At 39.1% G+C, this 19,246-nt stretch overlaps 1 pseudogene; it reads right to left on the reverse strand.

The window, feature by feature from the left end:
• Positions 1–19,246, reverse strand: part of LOC100672665 (uncharacterized) — a 35,908-nt pseudogene that overhangs the window by 8,856 nt on the left and 7,806 nt on the right.

Here is a 19,246-nt window from a genome sequence, read left to right on the forward strand (position 1 = left end):
TGGGGAAAATATTAAACACCACAGGAAGCATCAAGAGAAGATGGAAGGAATACACGGAGTAATTATACCAAAAAGAATTAGCCGATTTTCAACCATTTCAGAAAGTAGCATGTGATCAGGATCCAATGGTATTGAAGGAAGAAGTCCAAGCTGCTCTGAAGGCATTGGTGAGAAACAAGGCTCCAGGAGTTGATGGAATATCAATTGAGATGCTTCAACAAACAGATGCAGCACTGGAGGTGCTCACTCTTCTATGCCAAGAAATATGGAAGACAGCTTCCTGGCCAACTGACTGGAAGAGATCCATATTTATGCCTAGTCCCAAGAAAGGTGATCCATCCAAATGTGGAAATTGTAGAACAATATCATTAATATCACACGCAAGCAAAATTTTCCTGAAGATATCAAAAACGGCTGCAGCAGTATATCGACAGGGAACTGCCAGAAGTTCAGGCCAGTTTCAGAAGAGGACGTGGAACCAGAGATATCATTGCCGATGTCAGATGGATCCTAGCTGAAAGCAGAGAATACCAGGAGGACATTTACCTGTGTTTTATTGACTCTGCAAAGGCATTCGACTGTGTGGATCATAACAAATTATGGATAACATAAGACCACTTAACTGTGCTCGTGAGCAACCTCTGTATAGATCAAGAGGTAGTTGTTCAGACAGAACAAGGGGATACTGAGTGATTTAAAGTCAGGAAATGTGTGTGTCAGGGTTTTATTTTTTCACCATATCTATTCGATCTGTATGCTGAACAAATAATACGAGAAGAAGAGCGGGCATCAAGTTTGGAGGAAGACTCACTAACAACCTGTGTTATGCAGATGACACAACCTTGCTTGCTGAAAATGAAGAGGACTTGAAGCCCTTACTAATGAAGATCAAAGACCATAGCCTTCAGTATGGGTTGCACCTCAACATTAAGAAAACAAATATCATCACAACTGGACCAATGAACAACATCATGATAAACAGAGAAAAGATTGAAGTTGTCAAGGATTTCATTTTACTTGGATCCACAATCAACAGCCATGGAAGCAGCAAGAAATCAAAAGGCGCGTTGCATTGGGTAAATCTGCAAAGGACCTGTTTAACGTGTTGAAGAGCAAAGATGTCACCTTGAAGACTAAGGTGCTTCTGACCCAAGCCGTGGTATTTTCAGTTACCTCATATGCCTGTGAAAACTGAACAGTGGATAAGGAAGACCATAGGAGAATTGATGCCCTTGAAGATGGTGTTGGCGAAGAATATGGAATATGCCACAGGCTGCCAAAAGAACAAAAACATCTGTCTTTGAAGAAGTATAGTCAGAATTCTCCTTAGAAGGGAGGATGGCGAGACTGTGTCTTACATATTTTGGACATGTTATCAGGATGAACCAGTCTCTGGAGAATGACATCGTGCTTGGTAAAGTAGAAGGTCAGCAGAAAAGAGGAAGGCCCTAAAGGAGGTGGATTGACACAGTGGCTGCAATAGTGAGCTCAAGCATAACAACGATTGTAAGGATGGCGCAGGACTGGGCAGTGTTTCGTTCTGTTATGCATCGGGTTGCTGTGAGTCAGAACCAATTCAAAGGTACCTAACAACAACAACAACACGTCCTCTTCTGAAACCAGCCTGAATTTCTGGCAGTTCTCTGTTGATATACTGCTGTAGCCATTTTGAATGATCTTCAGCAAAATTTTGCTTGTGTGTGATATTAATGATATTGTTCTATAATTTCTGCATTCGGTTGGACCACCTTTCTTGGGAAAAGGCATAAATATGGATCACTTCCAGTCAGTCGGCCAGGAAGCTGTCTTCCATATTTGTTGGCATAGAAGAGTGAGCACCTCCAGCGCTGCATCCTTTTGTTGAAACATAACAATTGATATTCCGTCAATTCCTGGAGCCTTGTTTTTCGCCAATGCCTTCAGAGCAGCTTGGACTTCTTCCTTCAGTATCATCGGTTCCTGGTCTCGTTTTGCCTCTTGAAATGGTTGAACATCGACTAATTCTTTTTGGTATAATTACTCTGTGTATTCCTTCCATCTTCTTTTGATGCTTCCTGCGTCGTTTAATATTTTCCCTATAGAATCCTTTAGTATTGCAACTTGAGGGTGAATTTTTTCTTCAGTTCTTTCAGCTCGAGAAACGCTGAGCGCGTTCCTCCATTTTGGTTTTCCATCTCCAGCTCTCTGCACGTGTCATTATAATACTTTGTCTCCTTGAGCCGCCCTTTTAAATCTGTTCAGCTCTTTTACTTCATCATTTCTTTCTTCTGCTTTAGCTGCTCGACATTTGAGAGCAAGTTTCAGAGTCTCCTCTGGCATCCATCTTGGTCTTTTCTTTCCTGTCTTTTCAGTGACCTCTTGCTTTGTTTCATACATGATGTCCTTCATGTCATTCCACAACTCGTCTGGTCTTCGGTCACTAGTGTTCAATACATCAAATCTATTCTTGAGATGGTCTCTAAATTCAGGTGGGATATACTCAAGGTCATATTTTGGCTCTTGTGAACTTGCTCTGATTTTCTTCAGTTTCAACTTGAACTTGCATATAAGCAATTGATGATTTGTTTAACGGTCAGCTCCTGGCCTTGTTCTGACTGATGATATTGAGCTTTTCTGTCGTCTCTTTCCACAGATGTAGTCAATTTGATTCCTGTGTGTTCCATCTAGTGAAGTCCATGTGTGTAGTCACCGTTTATGTTGGTGAAAGAAGGTATTTGCAATGAAGAAGTCATTGGTCTTACAATATTCTGTCATTCTATCTTCGTACATTCCAGGTTCCGATTATTAATGGATGTTTACAGCTGTTTCTTCTCATTTTGAGTCATGCCACATCAGCAAATGGAGGTCCTGAAAGCTTTACCCCATCCACATCATTAAGGTCGACTCTACTTTGAGGACCAACCTGGGGGGCTCATCTTCCAGCACTATATCAGACAATGTTATGCTGCTATTCATAAGGTTTTCCCTGGCTAATGCTTTTCAGAAGTAGAGTGCTGGGTCCGTCTTCCTAGTCTGTCTTAGTCTGGAAGCTCAACTGAAACCCGTCCTCCAGGGGTGACCCTGCTGGTATCTGACTACCGGTGGCATAGCTTACAGCATCATAGCAACACACAAGCCCCCACAGTATGGCAAACTCACATGCAGGGGAATGTGGCAGTATGTATATTCCAAAATCACGTAGTGTGAGGCCTCCCACTTTGTTATTGTTTTTCAGTAATGTTTTATTTGTCCAGGGCCTCTTTCCCTTCCATATGATGTTGGTGCTTTGTTTCTCCATCTCATTAAAAAATGTTGGAATTTGGATTGGAATTGCGTTGAATCTATAGATTGATTTTGGTAGAATAGACATTTTTACAATGTTGAGTCTTCCTATCCACGAGCAAGGTATATTTTTCAATTTACATAGGTCTTTTTTGGTTTCTCACAGTAGTGTCTTATAGTTTTCTTCGTGTAGGTCTTTTACATCTCTGGTTAAATTTATTCCAAAATGTTTTATCTTCTTGGGGGCTACTGTAAATCGTATTGATTTGGTGATCTTCGATGCTGTCTTTGTTGGTGTAGCGGAATGCAAATGATTGTTGTATGTTTATCTTGTATCCTGATACTCTGCTGAATTCTTCTACTAGTTTCAGTACTTTTCTTGAGGATTCTTTAGGGTTTTTACTGTATAAGGTCATGTCATCTGCAAATAGAAATAATTTCACTTCTTCCTTACAAATCTGGATGCCCTTTATTTCCTTATCTAGTCTAATTGCTCTGGCTAGGGCCTCCCGCACAATGTTGAATAAGAGTGGTGATAAAGGGCATCCTTGTCTGGTTTCCGATCTCAAGGGGAATGCTTTCAGACTCTCTCCATTTAGGATGATGTTGGCTGTTGGCTTTGTAAATGCCTTTTATTATGTTGAGGAATTTTCTTCAATTCCTATTATGCTGAGAGATTTTATCATGAATGGGTGTTGGACTTTGTCAAATGCCTTTTCTGCATCAATTGATAAGATCATGTGGTTCTTGTCTTTTGTTTTATTTATATGATGGGCTACATTGATTGCTTCTCTAATGTTGAGCCATCCCTGCATTCCTGGTATGAATCCCACTTGGTCATGGTGAATTATTTTTTTGATATGTTGTTGAATTGTACTGGCTAGAGTTTTTTTTTTTTTTTTTGAGGATTTTTACGTCTAGGTTCATGAGAGATAGGTGTGTAATTTTCTTTTTTTGTGGTGTCTTTACCTGGTTTTGGTATCAAGGATATGCTGGCTTTTAGAATGAGTATTCCATCCTTTTCTATGCTCTGAAATACCTTTAGTAATAGTGGTGTTAACTCTTCTCTGAAAGTTTGGTAGAACTCTCCAGTGAAGCCATCCATGCTAGGGCTTTTTTTTGTTGTAGGGAGTTTTTAAATGACCTGTTCAATCTCTTCTTTTGTTATGGGTTTATTTAGTTGTCCTACCTCTGTTTGTGCTAGTTTAGGTAAGTAGTGTATTTCTAGAAATTCATCCATTTCTTCAAATTTGTTAGAGTACAGTTTTTCATAGTAACCTGATATGATTCTTTCAATTTTCAGTTGAGTCTGTTCTGATAGTGCCAATCTCATTCCTTATTTGGGTTATTTGCTTCCTCTCCTATTTTTGTTTTCTCAGTTTGGCCAATGGTTATCAATTTTGTTAACCTTTCGTTCTTGTTAACTCTTTCAGTTGTTTTTCTGTATTCTATTTTGTTTAGTTTTGCTTTAATTTTTATTAGCTTTGTTCTGCTTTCTGAGTGTTTCCTTGCTTTCTTTCCATTTGTTCAAGTTGTAGGGATAATTATTTGATTTTGGCTCTTCTTTTTTGTATGTGTGCATTTATTGATAAAAATTCACTTCTGAGCACTGCTTTATATGCATCCCAACAGCTCTGATAGGCAGTGTTTTCATTCTGATTGGATTCTATGAATTCCTCTATTCTCTCCTTAATTTCTTCTATAACCCAGTGTTTTTTGAGCAGGGTATTGTTCAGTTTTCAAGTGTTTGATTCCTCTCCCTGATTTTTCTGTGATTGATTTCTACTTTTATTGCCTCATGATCAGAGAAGATGCTTTGTAATATTTCAATGTTTTGGATTCTGTTTAGGCTTGCTTTATGGCCTAATATGTGGTCTATTCTAGAGAATGTTCCATATGTGCTGGAAAAAAAAAGATACTTGGCTGCTGTTGGGTGGAGTGTTCCATATGTGTTCATGAGGTCGAGTTGGTTGATCGTGGCATTTAGATCTTCCGTATCTTTATTGACCTTCCTTCTGGATGCCTGTCCTTCACCGAAAGTGGTGTGTTGAAGTCGTCTACTATTATTGTGGAGCTGTCCATCTCACTTTTCAATGCTGTTGGAGTGTGTTTTATGTATCTTGAAGCCCTGTCATTGGTTGCATAAATATTTAGTATGGTTATATCCTTCTGGTATATTGTCCCTTTAATCATTACACAGCATCCTTCCTTATCCTTTGTGGTAGATTTAACTTTAATGTTTAATTTGTCAAAAATTAATATTGCCAGTTCTCTTTTTTTAATTTTTGTTTGTTTGGTATATTTTTTTTTCATCTTTGAGTTTTAGTTTGTTTGTGTCTTTAAGTATAAGATGTGTCTCTTGTAGACAGCATATATACGGATAGTGTTTTTCTATCCATTCTGACTCTCTCTGTCTCTTTTTTGGTGCATTTAGTCCACTTACATTCAGTGTAATTATGGGTAGGTATTTAGTGCTGCCATTTGGATATCTTTTTGTGTGTGTTGTTGACAGTTTCTTTTTCCCACTTAATTTTTGTGCTGAGTAGTTTAAATATTGTGTTTTCCTCTTATTCATTGTTGTTGATTTTGTTTTTGCTGAATGTTTATTTTTTTTCTTGCATTTTATTTTTATGTGTAGGATTTTTAGTCTCTTTATGGTTACCTTAATGTTTACCCCTATTTTTTCTAAGTTCAAACCTAACTTTTATTTCCTGATATTGCCTTGACTTTCTCTCCATATGAAAGATCTATGACTACATTTTTTAGTCCCTCTTTATTGTTTTAATTTTGTCAGCTTTTACATAATGACATTGCTGTTTCCTTGTTTTGAGTGTTTTTTAAAATCTTGATTTATTTTTGTGATTTCCCTATCTGGGTTTACATCCGGTTGCTCTGTCCTGTGTTCTGGTGTTGGGCTAATAGCTGATATTATTGATTTTCTAACCAGAGAACTCCCTTTAGTATTTCTTGTTGTTTTGGTTTGGTTTTTACAAATTCCCTAAACTTTTGTTTATCTGGAAATTTCCTAATTATGCCTTCATATTTGAGAGACAGTTTTGCTTGGATATATGATTCTTGGTTGGCAGTTTTTTTCCTTCAGTGCTTTATATGAGTCATCCCCTTACTTTCTTGCCTGCGTGGTTTCTGCCAAGTAGTCTGAGCTTATTCTTATTGACTGTCCTTTGTAGGTGAATTTTCGTTTATCTCTAGCCGCTCTTAAAATTCTCTCTTTATCTTTGGTTTTTGCAAGTTTGATTATAATATGTCTTGGTGACTTTCTTTTAAAATCTACCTTATGTGGAGTTTGATGAGCATCTTGGATAGATATCTTCTCTCACAATATCAGGGAAGTTTTCTGCCAACAAGCTGTCAACAATTCTCTCTGTATTTTCTGTTATCCCTCCCTGTTCTGGTACTCCAATCACTTGTAGGTTATTTCTACTGATAGAGTACCACATGATTCTTAGGGTTTCTTAATTTTTTTTTTAATTCTTTTATCTGGTTTTTCTTTGAATATATTGGTGCCAAGTATTTTATTTTCAATTGCACTAATTTTGCCTTCCATTTTCTCATTTCTGCTCCTCTTTTTCTATTCAGTTTTCTACTTCCGTAATTTTATTGTTAATCTTCTGAATTTCTGATTGCTGTCTCCCTATGGATTCATGCATCCTGTTAAATTTTTCATAATGTTCTTAAATAACCTTTTAAGTTCTTCAGCTGCTTTATCTATGTGTTCCTTGGCTTGTTCTGCATTTTGCCTGATGTCGTTCCTGACGTTTTGAAGAGTTTTGTATATTAATCTTTTGTATTCTGCATCTGGTAATTCCAGGAAGACACTTTTGTCTGGGAGATTTCTTGATTCTTTGTTTTGAAAGCTTGTTGCAGTGTTCATGGTCTGCTTCTTTATGTGATTTGACTGTTGTCTCCAAGCCATCTATAAGTTATTGTATTAATTTATTTTTTGTTTGCTTACTGTATCCTAGCTTCTTGCTTTGTTGTGTTTGGATATGCCCAAACAGGCAGCTTGAGTGAGCTAGCTTGATTATTTTCACCTATGAAGCTCTAACATCTTGTCACCAGATGGCTAGAGCTGTTACCAGGTATCTGAGCCTAGGAGTCCATTTGCTTTTCTTGTATGCATTCAGCTCAGGTGTCCAGGTAGTTGGTCATCAAGAGTGTGGTACAGGCTCTGTCATACAGTCTTATAGGGGCAGGGATGATTGGCATAGGAACAGGTATCTGGTTGTAGCTGAGGGTCACACACTGAATAAGGCAGGGGGCTGACAACCATCCTCTGAGTGTCTGTGAGGAAAGCATGTCCCTGTTCCCTAGAGTGCATAGGTAGGTGGGTTCTGCAGCCAGACCTTGGGCACCCACTGATTTTTGTTGTAAGGACTGGGAGATTCCACTTATCCTCGAATCTCTGTCGTGGGTGGTTAGGTGACATGGGCCCCTGATGTGGGTAAGTGAGGACCCTGTTTTATAGGCAAAGCAGTGTCAAACATCAAAAACCTACGTCTCCTCCACACAGCTGAAACAGTTACAGTCTGCCAACAAGGGCCTATTCTCCTGAAACGGGCCCACACAGGTCCATGAAGGGGTGAAAGGTATTCAAAGTCCACAGACTGTTTGTGCCTGGACAGAAGCCACTTCTGTCTTGAGCTCCCCAGGTTTGTGGATCTGACAGATTATCTTTTACCCTGTGAATTTATTCCTTCTCCAAGGCTGAGAGATTGGCCCGGGGCGCACAGCAGGACCTATCTCAGGCCCAGAGAAATCGACAGCCACTGAAGCTGGCTTGGCAGCTGGGGGCGTGATAAAATAAACACAAGTACTTAGCTTTTGCTGAGAGCACTGTTCTTCTGTGGTTCCAGAGGTGTGAGAAGCCTGTGAGGCTGGCTGTCTCTCCCTAAGGAGACTGCATCCTGATTGCTACCACCAGCCCCACCTCAGTCACTCCAGGGATCGGGCCTGAGGTTTCCCATCGAGTGAGGTCCGGCAACTCCTTGCTGCTTCTGAACCCTCTCTCCCTTCTTGTGCCACTCAGTCCGTTTTCTAGATTTGCCTTTCATGTTTAGGGCTCTTAGCTTGTCATATATATAATCGTTTCACTTTTTTTTCAGGTCTTTGTTGTAAGAGGGATCACTGTAAGCGTCTGACTACTCCACCATCTTGGCCCCGCCACCACATCTTTTGATTTCTTGACTGCTGCTTCCGTGGGTGTTGATTATGGATCCAAGTAAAATGAAATCATTGACAACTTCAGTCTTTTCTCCATTTATCATGATGTTGCTTATTGGTCCAGTTGTCAGGATTTTTGTTTTCTTTATGTTGAGGTGCAATGCATACTGAAGGCTGTGGTCTTTGATCTTCATTAGTAAGTGCTTCAAATCCTCTTCATTTTCAGCAAGCAAGGTTGTGTCATATGCGTAACACAGGTTGTTAATGGGTCTTCCTCCATATCTGATGCCCTGTTGTTCTTCATATACTCCAGCTTCATATAGTCCAGATTATTTGCTCAGCATACAGATTGAATAAGTATGGTGAAAATTAAATTCTCATGCCTTGATATCTGTCATTAATGGGAACCAGCTTGTTATAGCCACTGGTTTTGCCCTTACCTTCATTAAGTTAAGTGGTAGCAGTATTCTTAGGAGAAGTCATTTGGTCTGAATTGCTACCACATAATTTAATGAAGGTAAGGGCAAAACCAGTGGGTGGAACAAGCTGGTTCCCATTGATGACAGATATCAAGGTATAAGAATTTAATTTTTTCCCCATCTTAGTTGTCTGAATAATGGTTGATTGGGTTAGATAGAACCATTACTGTGAGTTACAGGAAAGATGAAATTATTTAAAGCCAAATATTGGACCCATCTTTATCTGCAGTCAGAGAATATGTTTATCCTGTAAGCCTGAAGTACCTAGGTTTTTTATATGTAAAGAAAACGGGGCTAAAAGTGATGTGGAGACATTAGGCCCAGCCTCTTGTTGTTTCTAAAGAAGCGTAACAAGCAGACTACTTTTCAGGTCAAAGCACTTGCCAGAATCACTTAACAGCACTAAATTTCTCCGATATTACTTTCTTATGGATTCAGATTTTGTGGAAGATGATTAGGACATTGAATATTACTTGCGTTTCCTATGGTAGCTGCCACCAAGAATAAAAGCATCCTAACTGGGAATTGGGAATATCTGAATTGCCATAATTTCTTAAGCTTATTATTATAAACAAATTTCAAACATAAACAAAATAGAGTATTATTATGAACCCCAGGTACTTCATCCAGCTTCAACAACTATAAACATTCTGCCATTCTTGTTTCTTCTAAACCTCCCCATTCCATGCCACCTACTTGGTTGTTTTTTATGGTTCTTCTATTTGCATACATTGAAAGGCAGGCATCTTAACTGTTTAACTCATCAAGTGGATACATCCATGTAACTCACATCCCTCTCAAGCTGTGAAACATTTCTATTATCCCAGAAAGTTTCTCTTGTCCCTTCCCAGTCAACTTCTGTGTCCCGTCATCCCTCTGCCCTGAGACAACTGCTGTTGTAACTTCTCCCCCCACTATAGGTGGTGGGGGAAACCTGGTGGCATAGTAGTTAAGAGCTGTGGCTGCTAATCAAAAGGTGGACAGTTCGAGTCCCCCAAGTGCTCCTTGTAAACCTTACGGGGGCAGTTCTACTCTGTCCTATAGGGTCGCTATGAGTCAGAAATTGACTCTACAGCAGTGAGTTTGGTTTTGGGTATAGGTGGTGGGAAACCCTTACAGCCTAGTTGTTAAGAACAATGGCTGCTAACCAAAAGGTTGGTGGTTCAAATCCACTAGGTGCTTCTTGGAAACTCTATGGGGTAGCTCTACTCTGCCCTATAGGTTCACTATGAGTTGGAATCAACTCTATGGTAATGGGCTTGGGGCTCAGATAGGTGGCATAGTGGTTAAGAGCTATGACTGCTACCCAAGAGGTTGGCAGTTAGAATCTGCCAGGCACTCCTTGGAAATTCTATGGGGCAGTTCTCTGTCCTGAGTTGGAATTGACTTGTTGGCAATGGGTTTCATTTGTTTTTTTATAGATTAGTTTTACCTGTTCTAGAACTTCATATACATGGAGCCATTCAGGATGTCCTCTTTTGTGTCCAGGTTTTTGTTTTTTTTTTTTTTTTTTTTTGTCAGTGTTATGTCTCTGAGACTCGTCCATGTTGTGTGTATCAGTTATCATGGAAAGACTGGGGAACTTGAAAGGGACTGTATGCAAAGAGCAAATGTGGGACAAAAACTAGGTAGACGTGATGTTGATGTGACATGAGGAATATAGGTGAAATATTCCTTGGCCTGAGATGTATCATGTTGATGAGTTCACACAGATTTTCTCCACCCACTAATGCATCTCCAGCATCTAGAACAAATTTAAATGGCATGTGAACAAAACACAGAAGGGTCGAATTACAGAAAATAACATGAGTTGGGAACAGAGACAGGTTGAGTTACAGAAAATAACATGAGTTCAGAACAGAATTGAGAGGGATGCAGGAATTTGTGGTCAGGAAGAATAGGGAGCAACCTGAACTGATTGTAGCGGACTCAACCATCTCAATCTTTGATAATTTCATCATACACATGTGGAATTATGTTCAGTCTGAACAGTGTCAAAGGCAGTGTCTTTCAGACTTTTCTTGATGGTAATCCAGAGTAAAAAATACTTTGTATCCCATGACTCAGTTCACATATTATGTATGTAACTAAAATGAAAGTTGCATGAAACAACACTTAACCATACTCAGTGCTATGTACTTTGGTATTTTCTTTCTGATCTATTCTATTAAAAAAAAAAAAAAAGTCAGTTGCAATCCATTACATTGATTTTATGACCCAGCGATGGATTGTGACTTGCAGTTTGAAAAACACTAATGTAGGTGATAATTCCCTAAGTGAGTCTCAATTTAGAAATAAAGTCCTCATTATTTTCTCCCAGGACAACCCAAATTCTACAGTCCTGAAACATCTTAAATGTTGCTATTCTGGCATCCCTCCTGGACAAAATGTGGGGAAACAGGAATACTAGTAGAGGTCAGATGGACCATTACTGTTTTATCATCTTTGGTATGTATGTTAGAAAGTGTATAATTAATATGCTTTTTCATACACTGGAATGCCAGTGCCCCAGGATTCGTATACATGTTTCTTAGGGGAAATAATACTGGAATGAGATAAATACAGATGACTTTCCTCCAACAGTGGGTCTGGGTCTATCACTTTCTTGTTTTCCCCACTGCAAACATAATTTTAAAAGCCTTTTTTGTTCATCTTTGTATTTTTCACCAGCCTTAACTTGTTCCTCCACTTGATGATGCTAATGGTATTGCTAAAAGGAATCTGTCCTTAGTTATGAACACTTCCTTATTAAGCTGTGTCCAGAGCAGCCTTTATTCGAGGCTTAACTTATCCCTACTGAAGCAACACTCTCCTGAGGATTCTACCCAATGTACTTGTATCTACATTGTCAGAGCATATAGCCATTGCATAGTATACTTCCTCACTTTTAAACTTCATTTAGTCTCACTCTTCAAATTACTATATATTTAATGATTACACCAGTCCTTATGAATATCATTCTCTAGTAAATTCTTCAAAAAGCACTCATTCAAAAAAAAAAAAAAAGTTGCCGTTGAGTTGATTGCAGCTCCTAGTGACCCTATAGGACAGAGTAGAACTGCCCCATAGGGTTTCCAAGGAACAACTGGTGGATCTGAACTGACGATCTTTTGGTTAGCAGCCAAACACTTAACCACTGCACCACCAGGGATTCAGAACTCATAGGAGCAGTATTTCTTTACTACCTATATATTGATAGCAGTTTGTGCCCTTTATATTTGAAGATTTTTGCTGGACAGAAAATCCTTGACTTACATATTTTTCCCTTGGATATTATCTTAGGCTGGGTTCTCTAGAGAAGCAAAACCAGTAAAGTGTATAAGTCAGCTCACGCAGCTGTGGAGGCTGGAATGTCCCAAGTCCGTGGGTCAGGATAGTGGCTTCTCCCGATTCAAGTAGCCACTGGGGCTGGTGAACCCAAGATTGGCAGGCTGGAGAGCAGAGTTCTTGTTCACAGAATGTGAAGATTGATGAATCCCAAAGATCAGCAGGCAAGACCACAAGCAAGCTGCTAGCTCAAGTCTCAAGAACCAGGCATCAGGTGAACAGGAGCCAGCTGCAGAATCCAGAATGAGCAAAAGCCACAAGTCTTGCAAGAATATCCACTTATATTCAAGGCAGGCCACATGCCCAAGGAAACTCCCTTTCAACTGATTTATTGCTCACAGCAGATCCTATCATGGAGGTGATCACATAACATCAGATTTCATCATGGAAGTGATCACACCATCATATGACTATCAAACCACTGAGAATCATGACCTAGCCAAGTTGACACACAACCTTAACCATCACAACTATCTGAAATATGTTATTCTGTTTTCTTCTGGCATAAAGCATCGTGTCAAAAGTCTGATGATCTAATTTTCTCTCCTTTATAAGCTACTTGCTCTTTTTTCTTAGATAGTCAAAGAATATTTTCTATTTGAAAAGGCATAGAAATCTTACTAGAATGTCTCAGTGTTCATTGGTTAATATTCTCTGGTATACAGTGTAGTTCCAGTTTCTTTTTTTTAACTTTGAGGAATGTTTCCTTGAGTTATCATTTCTTGTGTTTATTTCGATCCCATGTTTTAATTTTCTTCTTTAGGAGCTCCTGTAACCCATATGTTGGACCTTCTTTACCAACCTTGCTTATCACTTTCTCTTAAATGTTTACCCCCCGCTTTTTCTTTCTTTTAATCTCCTTTTCACGGTCTGTTTTTCTTAAGACATTAGTCTTTGTGTTTACTCATGCTTCTGTGCCTTCTAGTTTAGTCTTCAGTTCTAATTTTTTTTTTAATTTTAATTTCTTTCTTAAACTTTATCACCTCATCTCTGAGATTATCTAGCTGTAATTTATGTTGTTACATATCTTCCATAATCATTTTCTTAATTTTATTTAGCTTGTTTTGTAACAGTAGGTTACAGTTTTGATCTGTTTTGTGGGCATGTTATTCTACTGTGCTTTTATTTTCTGTATGGATATTTCACTCCTCTCTCTTTTTGTAATAAATTCATATGGGATTTGATGATGATATTTTCCTAATGTTTATTTTTGTATAAAATTAGTTTCCCTAAATGTTTAGAAGGAAAAGTGGTTCAGGATAGAAACTTCATAAAGCTTTTTTTTTCTATAATGTTAAAAAATATGGTGACTTGCTTTCTGATATTTTCTAGCTCTGTCACACTTTCCCACTTTTGTCTGGACCTTTTTCCTTCATCTTTATTGTCCCTATCCTGTTCAGTTTTTTTTTCCTCATAGTAATGTTAATAAACTGATAACAAGAAACTAATAGGTCAGGATCACATGAGCCATTTTGTGTATTACTTCATTCCACAATAATTTCAATCCAAACTCTTGTCACCCAGGCCTCCCTGAACTTCAATCTTCAAATTTTGCCAAACTCTCTCAGCAATTTTTCTCTCTGAACTGTGCCAGAGAAATTGCCTCTAGGCAGTGAGCTGGTACAATCCTCTACACAGTGAGCTGGGACCATCCTCTAGGCAGTGAGCTGGGACCATCCTCTAGGCACTGAGCTGGGACAATTTCTCCAGGCAGTGAACTGGGACCATCCTCTAGGCAGTGAGCTGTGACCATCCTCTAGGCAGTGAGCTGGGACATTCAGAGTGTTTGCCTTGTTTTGTTTCTCTTCTCTCAGGGAGACCAGAGTCCTGTGCAGGTTGTTTTTCAATGTATGAAAACCATGGTTTCATATAATGTGTCCAGTTTTCTAAATGTTTAAGGCAGGAGTGTAAATCCAGTTCTTGTTATTACAATTTGGCCACAAGAAGTAGTGTCCTAAACGGGTTTTAATTTCATGAATCAGACATTCCCAGTCCCGTTCTAGGAATTCCTGAGGCACTTGATCAAATTCAGTATAGAGTTTGGAAGGAAGAGGTTAAGTGTCACTGTGTAGCCACAGAACCTCTTTCGTATGTTTTGGGTTTGGTCAGCTTATCGCAACTAATGAAGCTGCAATAAGGGGCTACAATTAATATCAAAAGGAAGAGACCTTTGTTTTGGCAGCAAAGTTGGTCAAGAGAACTAAACAGAGTAGGAGAGGAATTCTTAAATCTTCCCGTCAGAATGAACCTCTGAATTTGCTTCAGCAGATACTGCTGGACAGGTCAGGAGGGCTCAGGGCAGAAGCCTTTTTTTCTTTTTATAATTTTTATTGTGCTTTAAGTGAAAGTTTACAAATCAAGTCAGTCTCTCACACAAAAACTTGTATACACCTTGCTACATACTCCCAATTACTCTCCCCCTAATGAGACAGCCCACTCTCTTTTTGTGTCCATTTCACCAGCTTCTAACCCCCTCTACCCTCTCATCTCCCCTTCAGGCAGGAGATGCCAACATGGTCTTAAGTGTCCACCTGATCCAAGAAGTACACTCCTCACCAGCATCCCTCTCCAGCCCATTGTCCAGTCCAATCCATGTCTGATGAGTTGGCTTTGGGAACGGTTCCTGTCCTGGGCCAACAGAAGGTCTGGGGGCCATGACCACCAGGGTCCTTCCAGTCTCAGTCAGACCATTAAGTCTGGCCTTTTTATGAGAATTTGGGGTCTGCATCCCAATGCTCTCCTGCTCCCTCAGGGGTTCTCTGTTGTGTTCCCTGTCAGGGCAGTCATCGGTTCTGGCTGGGCACCATCTAGTTCTTCTGGTCTCAGGATAATGTAGTCTCTGGTTCATGTGGCCCTTTCTGTCTCTTGGGCTCATAATTACCCTGTGTCCTTGGTGTTCTTCATTCTCCTTTCATCCAGGTGGGTTGAGACCAATTGTGCATTTTAGATGGCTGCTTGCTAGCATTTAAGACCCCAGGTGCCACTCTTCAAAGTGGGATGCAGAATATTTTCTTAATAGGTTTTATTATGCCAATTGACTTAGATGTCCCCTGAAACCATGGTCCCCAAACCCCTGCCCCTGCTACACTGGCCTTCGAAGCATTCAGTTTATTCAGGAAACTTCTTTGCTTTTGGTTTAGTCCAGTTGTGCTGAGCTCCCCTGTATTGTGTGTTGTCTTGCCCTTCACCTGAAGTAGTTCTTATCTACCAACTAATTAGTTCATACCCCTCTCCCACCCTCCCACCCTCCCTCCTCTTGTAACCACAAAAGAATGTTTTCTTCTCAGTTTAAACTATTTCTCAAGTTCTTATAATAGTGGTCTTACACAATATTTGTCCTTTTGCAACTGACTAATTTCACTCAGCATAATTCCTTCCAGGTTCCTCCATGTTATGAAATGTTTCACAGATTCATCACGGTTCTTTATCGATGCGTAGTATTCCATCATGTGAATATACCATAATTTATCCATTCATCCGTTGATGGGCACCTTGGTTGCTTCCATCTTTTTGCTATTATAAACAGTGCTGCAATAAACACAGGTGTGCATATATCTGTTCGTGTAAAGGCTCTTATTTCTGTAGGATATATTCCAAGGAGTGGGATTGCTGGATTGTATGGTAGTTCTATTTCTAGCTTTTTAAGGAAGCACCAAATCGATTTCCAAAATGGTTGTACCGTTTGACATTCCCACCAGCAGTGTAGAAGTGTTCCAATCTCTCCACAGCCTCTCCAACATTTATTATTTTGTGTTTTTTGGATTAATGCCAGCCTTGTTGGAGTAAGATGAAATCTCATTGTAGTTTTGATCTGCATTTCTCTAATGGCTAGTGATCCTGAATATTTTCTCACGTATCTGTTAGTTAGCTGAATGTCTTCTTTAGTGAAGTGCCTATTCATATCTTTTGCCCATTTTTTAATAGGGTTATTTGTTTTTTGTAGTTGAGTTTTTGCAGTATCATGTAGATTTTAGAGATCAGACGCTGATTGGAAATGTCATACCTAAAAACTTTTTCCCACTCTGTAGGGTAGTCTTTTTACTCTTTTGGCAAAGCCTTTGGATGAGCATAGGTGTTTGATTTTGAGGAACTCTCAGTTATCTAGTTTTTCTTCTGCATTCTTTATAATGTTTTGTATACTGTTTATGCCATGTATTAGGGCTCCTCACGTTGTCCCTATTTTTTCTTCCATGATCTTTATCATTTTAGATTTTAGATTTAGGTCTTTGATCCATTTAGAGCTCATTTTTGTGCATGGAGTGAGGTATGGGTCTTGTTTCATTTTTTTGCAGATGGATATCCAGTTATGCCAGCACCATTTATTAAAAAGACTGCCTTTTCCCCATTTAACTCTTTTGGGGTCTTTGTCAAATATCCACTGCTCATATGTGGATGGATTTATGTCTGCAGAGCAGAAGCCTTTGCTGAAGCAGCCCAAGGGTAAGAACTCCACCATGGGGTGGAGGAGAGCTGTAGTTTCTTAAACAAAATTTGCTTCTATGGATATCAAACTTGTAATGTTGGAAATTATTGTCAGCCTCTGGGCTGTCTGACAGAGTCTCTCTTCCCTACTTCTTCCTCACATTTCAAGTTAAGGGTAAGAGTCAGTAAAGTGTTGTCTCCTTGAAGAGTTGTCCCAGTACTGATATTCTTCTTTGTACATTATATATATATATATATATATATATATATATATATATATATATATATATATATATAATGAAATGACTTTTGACTAAATTATTTATTGGTTTAGAAGCTGTTATTACTTGTTTGAGTTTCTGTTGTGAACTTGGCTACCAAAGTCATTGCAGGGGCATCCTTTGTGCATACAAGATTTAAAAAAAAAAAAAAAAAAACCAATCCTACAGCCTGACCAACACTGCAATCTATCATATCACTCTTGCCCCTGGATTCAAGACTCAGCTTCAGAATCTTTGCTAACATAGCACTTTGGTCATGGATTGAATTGTGTTCCCCCAAAATGTGTGTCAGCTTGGCTAGGCCATGATTCCCAGTATTGTGTGGTTGTCCTCCATTTTGTGATTTGATGTAATTATCGTAACCAAAAAAGCAAAATCCTAACCTTTATGGGAGCTCTAGTGGCACATTGGTTAAGAGCTTGGTTGCTGTCATTGATTGAATTATGTCCCCCCCCCCAAAAAATGTGTGTATGAACTTGATTAGGCCATGATTCTCAGTATTATATGGTTGTCCTCCATTTTGTGATTGTAATTTTATGTTGAGAGGATTAGGGTGGGATTTTAACACCATCCTCATTCAGGTCACCTCCCTGATCCAAGGTAAAGGAAGTTTCCCTGGGGCGTGGCCTGCACCACCTTTTATCTCTCAAGAGATAAAAGGAATGGAAAGCAAGCAGAGAGTTGGGGACCTCATACCACCCAGAAAGAAGCACCAGGATCAGAGCATGTCCTTTAGACCCGGGGTCCCTGTGTGAAGAAGCTCCTCACTTGGGGGAACACTGATGAGAAGGCCAACAGAGAAAGCCTTGCCCTGGAGCTGATGCCCTGAATTTGGACTTGTAACCTACTAAAAAAAAAACTGTGATAAAATAAATTTCTCTTTGTTAAAGCCGTCCACTTGTGGTATTTCTGTTATGGCAGCACTAGATGACTAAGACAGCTACTAACCAACGGGTTGGCAGTTTGTATCCGCCAGCTATTCTTTGGAAACCCTATGGGGCAGTTCTACTCTGTCCTATAGGGTTGCTATGAGTTAGAATCAACTCAATGGCAATAGATTTGGTTTGGTTTGATGATGTTAATGAAGCAGGAGTAGAGGCAGTTATGTTAATGAGGCAGGACGAAATCTACAGGATTAGGTTGTATCTTGAGTCAGTCTCTTTTGAAATACAAAAGAGAGAAGTGAGCAGAGAGAAAAGGGACCTCACTACCCCCAAGCAAGAAGAGTCAGGAGCCATCTACCTGTGGTATTTCTGTTATGGCAGTGCTAGATAACTAAGATAACTTCAGGACCCGTTACTAGATAATCTGAGTTGCCATTCAAAATGAAATCTCTTTGTCTTCTCTGTTTTAAGTAGCACACAATGGGTTTATAAAGCTCCCTCATATTAGAGGGTCCTCTGGATTGCAAATACATCTCAGATTTTTCTCTCCATATGATTTACCTCCTGTTCACATGACTTCTAAATACCAAATGCCTCTAAAGAAAAGTAGTTTCTCATCACACAACAAGAAAGCATTTATTGAGTGCCACTGGTTCAGAAGAAGTTTTAAACAGTACCAGACTTAATTTCCCCAAAATGCTGTAACACAGGTATTATTTTTTATTTGATTGATGAGGAAACAGGTTCAGAGAGCTTATGTGACTTGCCTAATGTCACCCAGATATCTAGCAGTGGTGTCAGGATTTTTTGATCTTCCCTGAGTATTCTCTGCGTTTTTTCTTACTTTGTTTTTCCTTTTTCTCTTCCACACTACTTGGCTTTGGTGAAGAGCAGCCAGCCCTTTGGGAACTCTGCCAATAAGAAGGTGCCATAACTTCTGTGTGCAGATTGACAAGTCACAGCCTGTCATGGGGAGCATTCTTTTTCTGCTGGAGAGAGACAATTTTGCTTTTGCTTTTCTTGGTTAATTCCAGGTTTAAAGCCATTCTGAATGCTGAAAGTCCAGCTAATTTAAAGAAAATTGAGAGACTACAGTAATTTATTTCATATTAATCTGGTAGTTGTTAAGTAAATTATGCTGTGATTATTTTAGTTAATTGAAGCAGGGAAAAAAATAATAATAATTTTTTTTTTAATCATGAAGCCAGAGAAAAAATATTTTCAACAAGTTAATCATTGATAATTGATTATTCAGTGGCATTTTTTGTTGTGTTATATTAGAGCAGTCAACACCAAAATTGGATGATAAGCAAATAAATCCAGCACTAGTATGTGTTGTATATAGATAGATATGTCTATTTACACACATATACATACATATAAGAAATAAACATGTTTGAAGTTATTAACA

Source organism: Loxodonta africana, chromosome 12, assembly GCF_030014295.1.
Source record: "Loxodonta africana isolate mLoxAfr1 chromosome 12, mLoxAfr1.hap2, whole genome shotgun sequence".
Lineage (NCBI taxonomy): Eukaryota > Metazoa > Chordata > Mammalia > Proboscidea > Elephantidae > Loxodonta > Loxodonta africana.